This window comes from Piliocolobus tephrosceles, chromosome 19 (assembly GCF_002776525.5).
Source record: "Piliocolobus tephrosceles isolate RC106 chromosome 19, ASM277652v3, whole genome shotgun sequence".
Classification (NCBI taxonomy): Eukaryota; Metazoa; Chordata; class Mammalia; order Primates; family Cercopithecidae; genus Piliocolobus; species Piliocolobus tephrosceles.
The window spans coordinates 35888325-35900191 of NC_045452.1; the positions used below are offsets into that span (position 1 = coordinate 35888325).

Consider the following 11867-nt stretch of genomic DNA (forward strand, 5'->3'; position numbering starts at 1 on the left):
GGGCCACGTGTCTCCCCCAGATCTGTATGCTGCGGCCCTAAGCCCCAGTGCCTCCGCAAGGGACCTTACTTGGAGATGGCGTCCTCGCAGAGGTGGTTAAGGTAACATGAGGCTGATGGGGTGGCCCTGGCCCAATCTGCCTGGTGTCCTTATACGGAGAGGAGATGAGGACACGGGTCCACACAGAGGGATGACCTTGTGAGGACAGCAGCAGGAGACAGAGCCAAGGACAGAGGCCTCAGGAGCCAGTGGTGCCACACCCTGACCCGGATTCCACCTCCCGAATGGTGAGAGAGCCGTGTCTGCTGAGGCCCCCAGGCTGGGGGACTTACTACCGTGACCCCGGAACTCACACGATAGTCACAGGACGTTACAGCTGACAAAGTGAGCTCCCTCCTTGGACACGCTCCTCCCAGCATTCCGGTGAGGTGGGGGCTGGCGTGTCACCCCCACTCTGGATGAAGAGGCCGCATCAGGCGGGGTGGGCACAACCAGCCCCCCAGCTCACTGTGGGCTATGGCACAAGTTCATTGCCTGCACTTTGGGGTGGGCACTCACTTGCCCCTGTTCCAGCCACCATGCCTGCCGTGGCTCCCTCCTCACCAGGGCCTGTGACTATGAGGCACTGGAGGAGGAGGTGCTGGGTGGAGACACCACAGAGGCTGAGGGTGAGACTGGAGGAGGGGAAGCCCCCATTTCTTCTCGGGAGCCCTGCGGGGTCAGGCCAAGGAGCCCGGGTGGCTGTGCGGGAAGGAGCCGCACTCTGCTAGGTGTGGAGGCTTCCCACCTGCACTCCCAAGTGAGCTGTGGCCCTGCCACACAGGCCCCTCAACCCTGTGCCTGCCACGCGGCCCTCTGGAGGAGCCTCCGGATGTGTCTGGGGAGCACTGCTCAGAGCCCTGTCCGCTGGCCCCAGTGGAGTCTCCACAGCAAATCAGCACACAGCAGCAGCCACCGCTGTGCGCCTGTGGCCCTGAGAGGCTGCGAGCGCACAACCTCCTGGCTGGAAAGAGGGGAGGCCTGGGGTCCGGGCAGCTTGCAGGGCCAGCTGTGCACCCAGCGACATCCTCATCACCGCCCACGCTGAGCACAGTGGAGACCGCGAGCCAAGGGCAGAAGGAGCGCACGGTCACAGGAAACCTTTCCTTCCAGCTCTCGGTGCCTGCATCCAGCACTTCGTGTCTAGGGATGAATTTAATCTGCACGGTGACCTCTGAGGTGGGCACCGCCACTGTCCCAGCTCTATAGACACGGAATGTGGCGGGCAGCATGGTTAGGAAGCAGCAAGACTTTGAGTGGAGGGGGGTCTGGCTGTGGCCTCCCCTCTTTGTTGAATGGTGTCTCCACAGAAAGATCTGTATCCCAGAACCTGTAAAGATGACCTTATTTGATAAAAGGGTCTTTGCAGATACAATCAGGTAAAGACCTGGCGGCGTGATCATCCTGGGCTGTCAGGCTGGACCACAGCGTCTGATGTGAAGGACAAGCGCCTTTATCAAGAGAAGAGAAAACTCAGGGAGAGCCACATGGAGAGGGGCCGAGGCCATGGGAGGGCCAGGCAGGGATTGGAGGGAGGCAGCCACAAGCCAAGGAACGCCTGGGACACCAGAAGCCGCCAGAGACAAGGAAGACCCCCCTCAGGAGCCTCCGGAGGGAGCTCAGCCCTGCCCACAGTTTAATTTGGGGCTTCTGGTCCCCAGAGCTGTAAGGGAATCAGTATCTGTTGTTGAGGCCACCCGGCTTGTGGGAGCCCCAGGACACGTGCCCACTTGGCCACACTGCCCCGGCGGATTGTGGTCGAGTGCCCAGGGTTCCAGCCCCAGCGCCTGCACTCCTGACCACGAAGGAGGCTGACGCCCGCCGGGAAGTCTGCGCACGGCACCCTCACTCTTTCCGGATTCCAGTGCTTCCTGCGGTGCTCTGTGCACAGGAGTGCTGCTGGCTCCCATCGCCAGACTCTCAGGGCTGAAAGGTGACATCCAGCAGCAAGCAGGCGCCCCGCTCTCTGCGACAGCATGGTTGAGTTGGTGACGGCCAGACCAGGTGTGTTGGCTCATGCCTGCAATCCCAGCGCTTTGGGAGGCTAAGGTGGGAGGATGGCTTGAACCCAGGAGTCCAAGGTTACAATAAGCTGTGCTTGCGCCACTACACTCCAGCCTGGGCGAATGTGAGACCGTCTCTATAAAATACAGTAGAGGGACAGTGAGTCAGTGCCACACGATTGGCCCTTGGTGTGTTTCCCCTGCCCATCAGTGCTACCCCAAGGAACTGAGTGAGCAAATGGGTGCCTGTCTGCTCACCTGCTTAAGATGCAAAGGGTCTTGAAAGCAGGGCCGCACCCAGCATCTTCCCTTCTGCAGGTGCCTGGAGTGTTGGGCTCCTGCCACCCCAAACCGACTTGGTGAACACAGGTGAGCACTGGCTAACCGGATCATGTTTAAAGGAATCCTTTAGGGGAACCACTCTGCAAAGAAAAGAACCCTCAGTAACTCACTTTTAGTTAAATGTGGACTTCACCTTATCAGGCTTCTGAAGGTGGATTTGCAGGAAGCCTGGGTGGGGGCCTGTGGGGAGGCCTGGGTGCTGGTGGGATTCTCCGCAGGTGCTGCTGGGCTGGGTAGTGGCTCTGGTGGGGAGCGCTGTGGCTCCAGGCCCTGACCCGGCTCCCGCTGGGCTGACTGTGGCAGGGAAGAGCCATTTTTCACAGTAGGTGGGTGGCTTCACACCGGCCCAAGGCCAGTATGTTCCATGGTTCTTTTCGCTGATGGAATCAGCCATCAGGTCAGCCCAGGTGACTTCTGATCTAATCTAAACAAGGTGGGGTCGGTGGACTCAGTTCTCACAAAGAAAGACATGGTGACGTCGGGCATGGCTGGGTGAGGCAGGGGTGGGGAGAGGCTGACGGCCTCTGCCTCTGCCTCTGCCTCCGCCGGCACCACCCGCCCCAAGCTCACGTAGCCCTTCCGGGCGTCATTTCTTCACTTGGTTGTGCCAAGCAGCAGGGGCACGGCTGTCCCAGTCCTCACGCCCTGCCCTCCTTTGGCAGCCTGGGCGTCTGCTCCTGTGCTCAGAGCACCCTCCGCCAGGCACCCCCCATCCACACCCAAAGGCAGGCCCAGGTGCATGGCTTGGGTGACAGAGTCTATTTGGGGCGATCCCTGAAAGCCCAGTGGCAAATTGGGGTGGAGGGAGCGGGCAGGGCCAGGTGGCCCCGTGAACGAGCAGCCTGCCTCCAAGGGGACCCCGGGGTCCTCTCCCCGCTGGCTGGCCCTGTCGTGGACATGAGCTCTCAGGTTTCGGACGGGCTGAGCATAGTGGCCGAGGGCGCCCTCAGGCAGGGGCAGGTGGGCTTGGGTCAAAGAGAAACCTCTTCCCCCATAGGGGACAGGCAGACAGCCACCAAGAGCCGGAGTGGAGGGGCCAGGCTGTGCTCAGCCTCACGACACACAGACGTTTGCTCAAGCTCACAGCTGGCGTGCAGGGGGCGCTTCGAGCGCCTCCAGGGCTGGGATGAGGTCGGAGCTGCCCTTGCCCAGTGACAATGAATGCCCTGGGGCCATGTGGGGTCTTGGCCAGGTGGTGCCAGGATATGCCTGGATTTCAGAGTCGGTGGTCAGGGCGGCCACCTGCTGGGTGTCTGGACAGGGACCATGGAGCCGGGACCACTGGGCTTCCGCTTCAGGAGCCGCACAACATCCAAAAGCAGGGGGCCCTTGAGGACCCAGCCCTGCTCTCCAGGCAGCGGGCACTTGGCCCCAGAGGCCCCCCTTGCTTGGTGCGAGGCCGAGCATCTCCTGAGCCTGGTGCCCACCCGGCCACCTTGGCCTCTGCCCACTCCGTGCCAGCTCTCACTCTGCCACAGGCCCAGCCCCTCTCACTTCCAGCCTGGGCCCCACTGTCGCCTCCCATCATCTCCCTCCTGGGTGACAGCCTTGGGGAGGGTCTCTGGCCTGGGCTCTGATCCCAGGACACGGCCCTTCCTGCTCCTTGGTGGCCTTCCTGGGCCTGCAAGTCCGAGACCATACCCATGGCTGCTGCCCGCTGCTAGTGGGCCTTGGATTTTACAGAAAGAGGGAAGAGGCTCAGACCAGCCCAGAGCAGCTTTCCAAGTGAGGCCATGGTCACGAGCAGTCCAGGGTCCGCTGGCCGGTGAGGGTGGGACTGCAGGCTGGGCAGGGACAGCAGGCAGGGGTCCCTCCTTCAACACAGCCCCCCCTGCTGTGCAGGGCTCTGGGGTCCTGCCTTATGGGGGGTCCTGTGTCACCTCAGCGGGGAGCAGGAGATGGGCCCGGGGCTCGGGGCTGCCATCTCCACCCTTAGTCTGGGGCTGAGCTGTTGTGGAGCAACTCAGGGACCACATGTTTGTAATTTGGGGACAATTCTGCCTTCCTGTAATTTTATTGTATTTAGTAAATGCGGTTTAATTTTCTTCCTGTATAGACTTCTCAAATAACTACAAATCAAAAAAGAGCTTGCAGGCCCATCAGGGCAACCCTGGCCTGCAAGGACCCAACACCAGGCCCGTGGCACACACTCATGCCCGCTCTCACTCCCACACCCTGTCACACCTGCACTCACGCCACACACACAGTGGGCACACTCACACCCCAGTCACGCACAAACACATCCACACACCTCCCTCTGCTGCTTCCTCCCGCAAGTCCCCGCACCCCCCTGCACCCCCATAGAGTCCCCATCAGGGCTGCTCCCCCTGCCCCCCCCCCCTTGTCAGTTCCCACTTCCGTTCCCAGCACTGGCATTTGGCATTTGCCGCAGGCTGAGGGCTGGTGCGACAGACGCCCTGCCAGCGCCAAAACACGGCTGTTCGGCGCACACAGGAGCCGCCTCTGGCCTGCCACTTCCTGCCCGGAGGACCACAGACCTGAGCCCGGCTAGGACGAGACGACCGCGGCTCACCTGCCATCAACAGGCTCGCAGGGGCCCTCACTGCACCCAGGGGGCTGGGGCCGGGCCGACCACCGAGAGAACTCACCATGCATCCCCTGCTAGCCTCCCTGCTCAGGGGCAGCTGGGACGTGGGCAGCCGCCTCCCAGACTGTAGTCAGGGTCCCGGATGTGGGGAAGGCCACCCATCAGGTGAGTGTGTGTGAGACATGGGGACAATGGGGCCACCCCACGGAGACACCAGCTTGTCCTGCCGCGTTCTCCGTGTGCTGGATCGGGGGTGGCTGCAGGCGCGGCTGCTTCCCCTGGCTCATCTGGCTCTCAGGCGGTCACCGCTGTGCGGGTCTGCTCCTCAGCTTCCGGGGGTGCAAGGCAGTGGCAGTGCAGTGGCCCTAGTGGCTTTATGCTCCCGGCACGGCTCCGGGGGGGCTGCCGTGGTGACGATGCCCGGTGGGGCAGCACTCTGTGCCTGAGTCTCCCAGGAGGCCCGCCTGGAGTCTGCAGCCCATCCTGGGTCCTGTGATACCCTTTCCCTGTGTTAAATCCCTTCCTGCTCAGAGTCCTCGGGGCCACTCTGCCCTGCTCAGACCCATCTGTCATGAACCCTGGAGTGAGCGGTGCTGCTGGGGGCTGGTGCCCAGAGGTACGGGGTCCCTGGAGCTGGGAGGGTGGGCAGAGGAAGTGCCACATGAGGAAGCTGCAGGGGTCTCCATTCTGGCCACACAAAGTGCCCGAAGTGGATAATGCTTCCGGGGGAGTGGGGGTGACTGGAGGGTTGGAGGGATATCTGGGACGGCTCCCTGGGGGCAGTTCTCTTGTGAGCGTCTGTGTGTGTGAAAATCCCTGTCATGTCACCTTCCGGGATGTGTGTGTGAAAATCCCTGTCATGTCACCTTCCGGGATGTCCATTCTACTTCAATGCCAAGTGTAAGTACACAGTGCCTGACTCACACCCTCTGGGTGTCCGCTCCTGTGCTCAGAGCACCCTCCGCCAGGCACCCCCCATCCACACCCAAAGGCAGGCCCAGGCACATGGCTGGGGTGACAGAATCTAATTGGGGGCAATCCCTGCAAGTCCAGGGTGGAGGGAGTGGGCAGGGCCGAGCGGCCGTGTGAACGAGCAGTGTCCTGCCTCCACGGGGAGCCCCGGTAGACGACCAACTGTGTGAGATCATCTACCTGTTCCTCCAGGTCACAACAAATCCATCCCTCCCCAGCCTGTTTCCAACTTGGTTGAAACACCCCTAAATGCTCCGCAAAGTACCTGCGCAGCCCTGGGCTCTAAGAGGCTTGGCCAGGGGTAAGCTTAAAGGAGAGCACGCATGTGCACACACAGACCCACCCACACAGACACATGCACACGCATGGATCCACACACACAAACACACGTACACACAAGCTCGTATACACAAACACAAGCACTCACAAAATCACACACGTGCACACACACTTGTGCACACAGTAACTCATACACACGAGTACATGCCTGCATTCACCTGACAACACAAACACGCGTGCATACAGCAAACACACATGCATACACCTGTGCATGCCCATGTGCACACAGCAAATATCTGTACACAACCGAATCCATAGGTGTGCACAAGAAAACATATACACAGATACACATGCATGTAGTGCACACAAACATACACAACGCACACACACAAGCACACATGCGGGCACACACGGAGAGATTTTGGTTCTTTGCTCATAAATCATTTGTTCACTAATTAAATCACCCATCAGCTCCTCCGACAAGGGTGGCATGGGCGCCTTCTGCCTGCCAGGTGAGTTCTGAGTGCTGAAGCTCCCACAGGAAACGGTACGTCCCGGGAGCAACAGTCTTGAAGACTATGGTTGGCTTCCTTGTCTTGCCCTGGCCAGAGGTGGGGCCCTGGGTTAGCACAAGGCTTTCTCAGATGAAGTTCCAAAGTTTCCCCATAAAAGGAGTCACTCCGAGCTAGCATCGCCCACGACATCCTTCCAGGCCTGGCTCCCCTGGGGCACGTGGAGTGCAGCGGGCGGGCGGGTCTGTGCAGCGGACGGGGCACCCTCCCCGTGTAGGGAAGGTGCTCTGCTCTTCCCACCCTGGGACTCTGTTCCCCGAATCCGGCCCCCACCACACTCCATGGCACCCAGCTATGCCCCTGCCGCTGTCCTGTTCATCCTTTCACACTTTTGGGGGTTTGGTGGCTTTAGCATGGCCTGTCCCCTCCAGGGACCCACCGACCTGCATGCCAGGGTTTACTTCAGCCTCATCTGGGAAGGGAGCAGCCCTCGGGAGGCCCCTCGAGTACCCAGGAAATGAAGAAGAGAGAAAATGAGGCTGAGCTGCTCCGATTGGCCCAAAGGTCCTGAGTCGGAAGATGACAAAGAAACCCCGCCTTAGAGTCTGGACTCTGCTTCCCCAGTCCACGGCCATGTGGCTCAGCAGCTGGCGTGGGGGCACCAGGAGGATGGGGACCCTCCCCCTCTGGGAACTAAGGGCGGGAAGCCCACTGAGCGCTCAGGGTGTCCTGCTCCGCCCTGGAGAGAGTGGCCGGAGCCTGCACCCTGGGTTAGGGGGTGAGGCCGGGGAGCCAGGCAGGTACCAGGCCAGCTCCTGCTAGGCCGTCCTGCGGGCCATACCTGTCTCTCACATCACTCAGGCCTGGAGCCTCTCCCTGTGCTTCCTCTGCCAGCACATGTGTGAGTGTGTACATCACACACAGATGACACGTGTGCACAGAGAGGTATGCACACAGAGGGATGTGCACACACACTCACACAACATCGTATGTTACAACGCCCTCTTACGCCTGGAGACATTTGGGAAGGTGCTTGACTTGTTTGGTTACCCCTTTCTAACTCGCCCATCCCCCAACTGTTCACACCTTGTCAGCCCCCAACCCCAGAGCCTCCAAGTCACCTCCCAGGTGCCACTGTCAGCCCTGACACCTCCTTCCTGGGCAGGGGCTGTGAGGGGACGCCTCCTTCCAGGACAGGGGGCACCATCCGGGCAATAACATGGGCCACAGTTGCCCCATGATCCTCCCTACACTTTGTTGCTGTCCCAGCCGCAGGCCCGGCCCTGACACAAGCGGCTTCTCCAGCCAGCTGTGCAAAAAAGGAATGCGTCCTCCCTGGGCCCACAGCTGGATGGCCACATAGCAGGCGTTCCTCCACAGCTCAGTGGTGTTACCCTGGGATCTGAACATGGCAATGGCCTGGGGCCTGATCGCGAAAAGGGAAAAGCAGTGTTACCAGGGACATCCTCCTGGGGGTTTTAGAATCTCCCCCTTGGAGGGGAGGAGAAGAAGAGTGAGGGAGGACTGCCGGCCCAGCCCCATGAGTGGAGGGTGCACCGAGCCACTAACCTCTGGTCCCTGCCCACCTGGGAGCTCCTCCCTCACAGGCAGTGCCAGTCTGTGGCAGGGGTCAGGCCACCTGTTCTATTTGCCTTTAGTTCATAGCCTGATCAAACGGTTAATGAGTTCAAAGTTACATTCCTTATCTCATTTTTAAGATTGAATGAGGACTCAAACCCTGCACCTGGACCAGTGACCCTGGGCATTCTCTCTCATCATTGCACAACCACAGAAGCTTGTATCTCCCTGCCAGCCTTTTATGAGGTGCAGCCACGGGTCCTTTGCTTTCTTATTCACCGCTGACGTCTGTACTAATGACGACACGCTTTCGAATGCCAGTTTGCTGACTGAAGTACTAGCTACAGGTTTGTTTTTTTTTGTTCACACCCAGAGAATGTGTCCTGGCAATACGCTCCTGTTGGACGTTATTATGCAGTGATGCTATATGGCAAATGTGCTCCAGGAATGACACACTCACAAGGCAGTGTTTGGCCTCCTGTAAAAAAAAACCTGCAGAGACAAATAACTAAGAAAAAAACGTGGAAGAAAGATGTAAAGGATTCATGCCTTTAGTATATAAAGAGTTCTCAGAATAAATAAGCACTTCGCTACTAGGGGCCTATCTTCTGATTTTACCCATGCAAAGGAATCTGTGGCTCCTTCCTTTGTAGTAGCTCCCAGGAACCACCCCCCCCTGCCCTTAGTCCAGATTATTTGGGTGTGCTGACCTAAATTCTTCACCTCCAGAGATTAAACATGACACAAACCTGGCCAATGAAGGGCTTTCCTGGGACAGTGGCTGGAACTATCAGGGAAAAGATATGCTTTCTCTGTAGACTGTGAGTTGGTAAGATGTTAGCTACCTGTCTTAGTCTGCTTTGGGCAGCTATAATGAAATATCACAGTCTGGGTAGTCTATAATGAACAGAGATGTATTGGGGAAGCTGGGAAGTCCAAAAGCATGGCACTGGCATCTAGTTAGGGCCTTCTTGCTGTGGCATCCCAAGGTGGAAGGCGGAAGGGCGAGAGAGAGAAAGTGAGAAAACACACACACACACACAGAGGGGGAAAGAGAGCGCAAGATGGGACCAAACTTGTCCTTTTATAAGGAACGCACTCTGAGATAATGGCATGAGTCCACTTGTGAGGGTCGTGCCCCTATGGCCCAAGCACCTCCCATTGGGCTCCACCTCCCAACACAGCCATGTTGGGGATCAAGCTTCTGACACATGGGCTTTGGGGGACACTTTCAAACCATAGCACCATCTCTGCTACAAACTGGAATGAGCCTGCATGAGAACAAAGCCAAGGCAGGGAAGTAGAACTGAGGGATGCTGCTGAAAAAAAGGAAGAGAACCGAGGAACATTGTGTGAGCCTGGGTCTAGCTCACCCTGAAGCCTGTAGTATCCTGGGCCCTTTAGTTATGTTAACCACTGATTTCCTTTTAGCTGGAACCAGTTTCAGTTGCATTTCTGCCTCTTACAACCAAGGGAGCCTTGACTGAGACCCACTCATAGAAAATGGGGCAGAAAATAGGAACTGACACTCAAAAGAAACACAAATGGCCAATGAACATGAAAAGAAGAACCGCTTTCCATAAGGAAATCCAAGAATTGCACATTACAATAAATGCGTGCTATTACGGATTGAACTGTGTCCCCCTCCTGAAAGGTATGTTAGTCCTCACCCCCTGTACCTAAGAACATGGCCTTATTTGGAAATAGCAGATGTAACTAGTTAGAGTGAGATCATACTGGAGTAGGCTGGGCCCTAAATACAGAACGCCTTGTGTCCTTGTAAGAAGAGAGGGAGGCCCTGGGAAAAGCCGGCCCATCTGAAGATGGCGGCAGAGACTGGATGAGGGATCTGTAAGCCAAGGGCTCACGGTGTCCCTGAGAACCTCCAGAAGCTGGAAGAGGCATGAAAGGAATCTCCCCAGCAGCCGGAAGAGGGAACATGGCCTTGCCCACACCTTGATTTCAGACATCTGGCTCCAGAACTGTGGGAGGATACATTTCTGTTGTTTGGAGCTGCCTGGTTTTTCATACTTTGTTATGGCTGCCCTAGGAAACTAATACAGATATTACTTTCCACTTCTGAGCTTAGCAAAATATTTTTAAAATGAAAATTCTTACATGTTGGCACAGTTTAAGGTCAGGGGTGCCCCAGCCGTTTGGCAACATAGATCAAAGGTTTTAAGATACTTTATCCCCTTTCACTTGGTAATTCCATTTTTAAGGCTTTATCCTAGGGAAGAATTTCACATAGGAATTATGAGTTTTGGGAAAGATGCTCATAATAACACTGTTTATAGTAACGGGTGGAAACAACAAATGTCTACAAAGAGAAATGTTAAATAAATGGGAATGTTATATGTTAAACGTGAGATATTAGATATTAAGAATAATGTATTTAAATTATATATGATACCTGGAATTCTCTTTCTACAAATAGAAAAAGAGGATGTAAGACTGTTCATATGGGGTACAATCCAAATTTATTTTTAAAAAATTTACATCTATTCAACTAGAAAAAAATGCACCAAAATACTGAGTGATATCTGAGTGATAGAATTATGAATTATCTTATTTCTTATATGTTAGTATTATTATTTTCATATATATTTTTTATAATAGTCATATATTCCATTTTATCATCAGGAAAAAAAGTTTTAAAATTCCAAATCCTTTAATGTGCACTAACGTTTTAAACTAAGGTAGAAGAAAAAAAGACACTGAAAATCCAAGATGTAATAATCATGCCCAACAAAGGCCAGCAAACTTAGTGCATATTTGCTGTAATAAAATATTAACCCACTTGTGAGGGTCGTGCCCCTACAACCCAAGCACCTCCCATGAGACCCCAACTCCCCACACAGCCATGCCGGGGGTCAAGCACCTCCCGTGAGACCCCATCTCCCAACACAGCCATGTTGGGGGTCAAGCACCTCCCATGAGATTCCGTCTCCCAACACAGCCATGTTGGGGGTCAAGCTTCTGACACATGAGCTTTGGGGGACACTTTCAAACCATAGCACCATCTTTGCTATAAACTGCAGTATTTTAAAAATATATATTCATAAAATATACATTCGGTAGCACAGATCCAATTATGGGACATGGCCAGGAGCAGTTGCTCACGCCTGTATCCCAGTTCTTTAGGAGGCCCAGACAAGTGGATCACCTGAGGTCAGGAGTTTGAGACCAGCCTGGCCACAATGGGGAAATCCCATCTCTACTAAAAATACAAAAATTAGCCGGGCATGGTGGCACGCCTGTAATCCCAGCACGTTGGGAGGCTGAGGCAGAAGAATCACTGAACTCAGGAGGCAGAGGTTGCAGTGAGCCGAGATCGTGCCCCTACATTCCAGCCTGGGCACCAAGACTGAAACACCAATCTAAAAAAAAAAAAAAAAAAAGCCAAAAACATCCCCAGAAAACAATTATGGGACACAGTGTTTCTAAGTGACATCTAGGGGCAAAGCAAACACAGCCGCTTTCTAAAGCCCTCCAGGGCGTGGCGCAGCCACGGAGCTTGCCCCCACTGGGGCGTAGGAATTGGCGATGCTTCTGTCTGTGGACCCCTCCTCCTCCGTCCACTCTGCATTTCTC

At 55.9% G+C, this 11867-nt stretch overlaps 1 long non-coding RNA gene across 3 annotated transcripts; it reads left to right on the forward strand.

Moving 5' to 3' along the window:
* Positions 1 to 4785: 4785 nt before the first annotated feature.
* Positions 4786 to 10735, forward strand: LOC111526532. Of its 3 annotated transcripts, none has more exons than XR_002726412.2 (3): positions 4786 to 5097; positions 5464 to 8620; positions 9705 to 10735. It is a non-coding gene; the product is annotated as an uncharacterized LOC111526532 (long non-coding RNA). The 3 variants fall into 3 exon arrangements; XR_002726415.2 differs by lacking the exon at positions 9705 to 10735 and having other exon boundaries at positions 5464 to 5548; positions 6097 to 8793; XR_002726410.2 differs by lacking the exon at positions 9705 to 10735 and having other exon boundaries at positions 5464 to 8793.
* The last annotated feature ends 1132 nt before the right edge of the window (positions 10736 to 11867 follow it).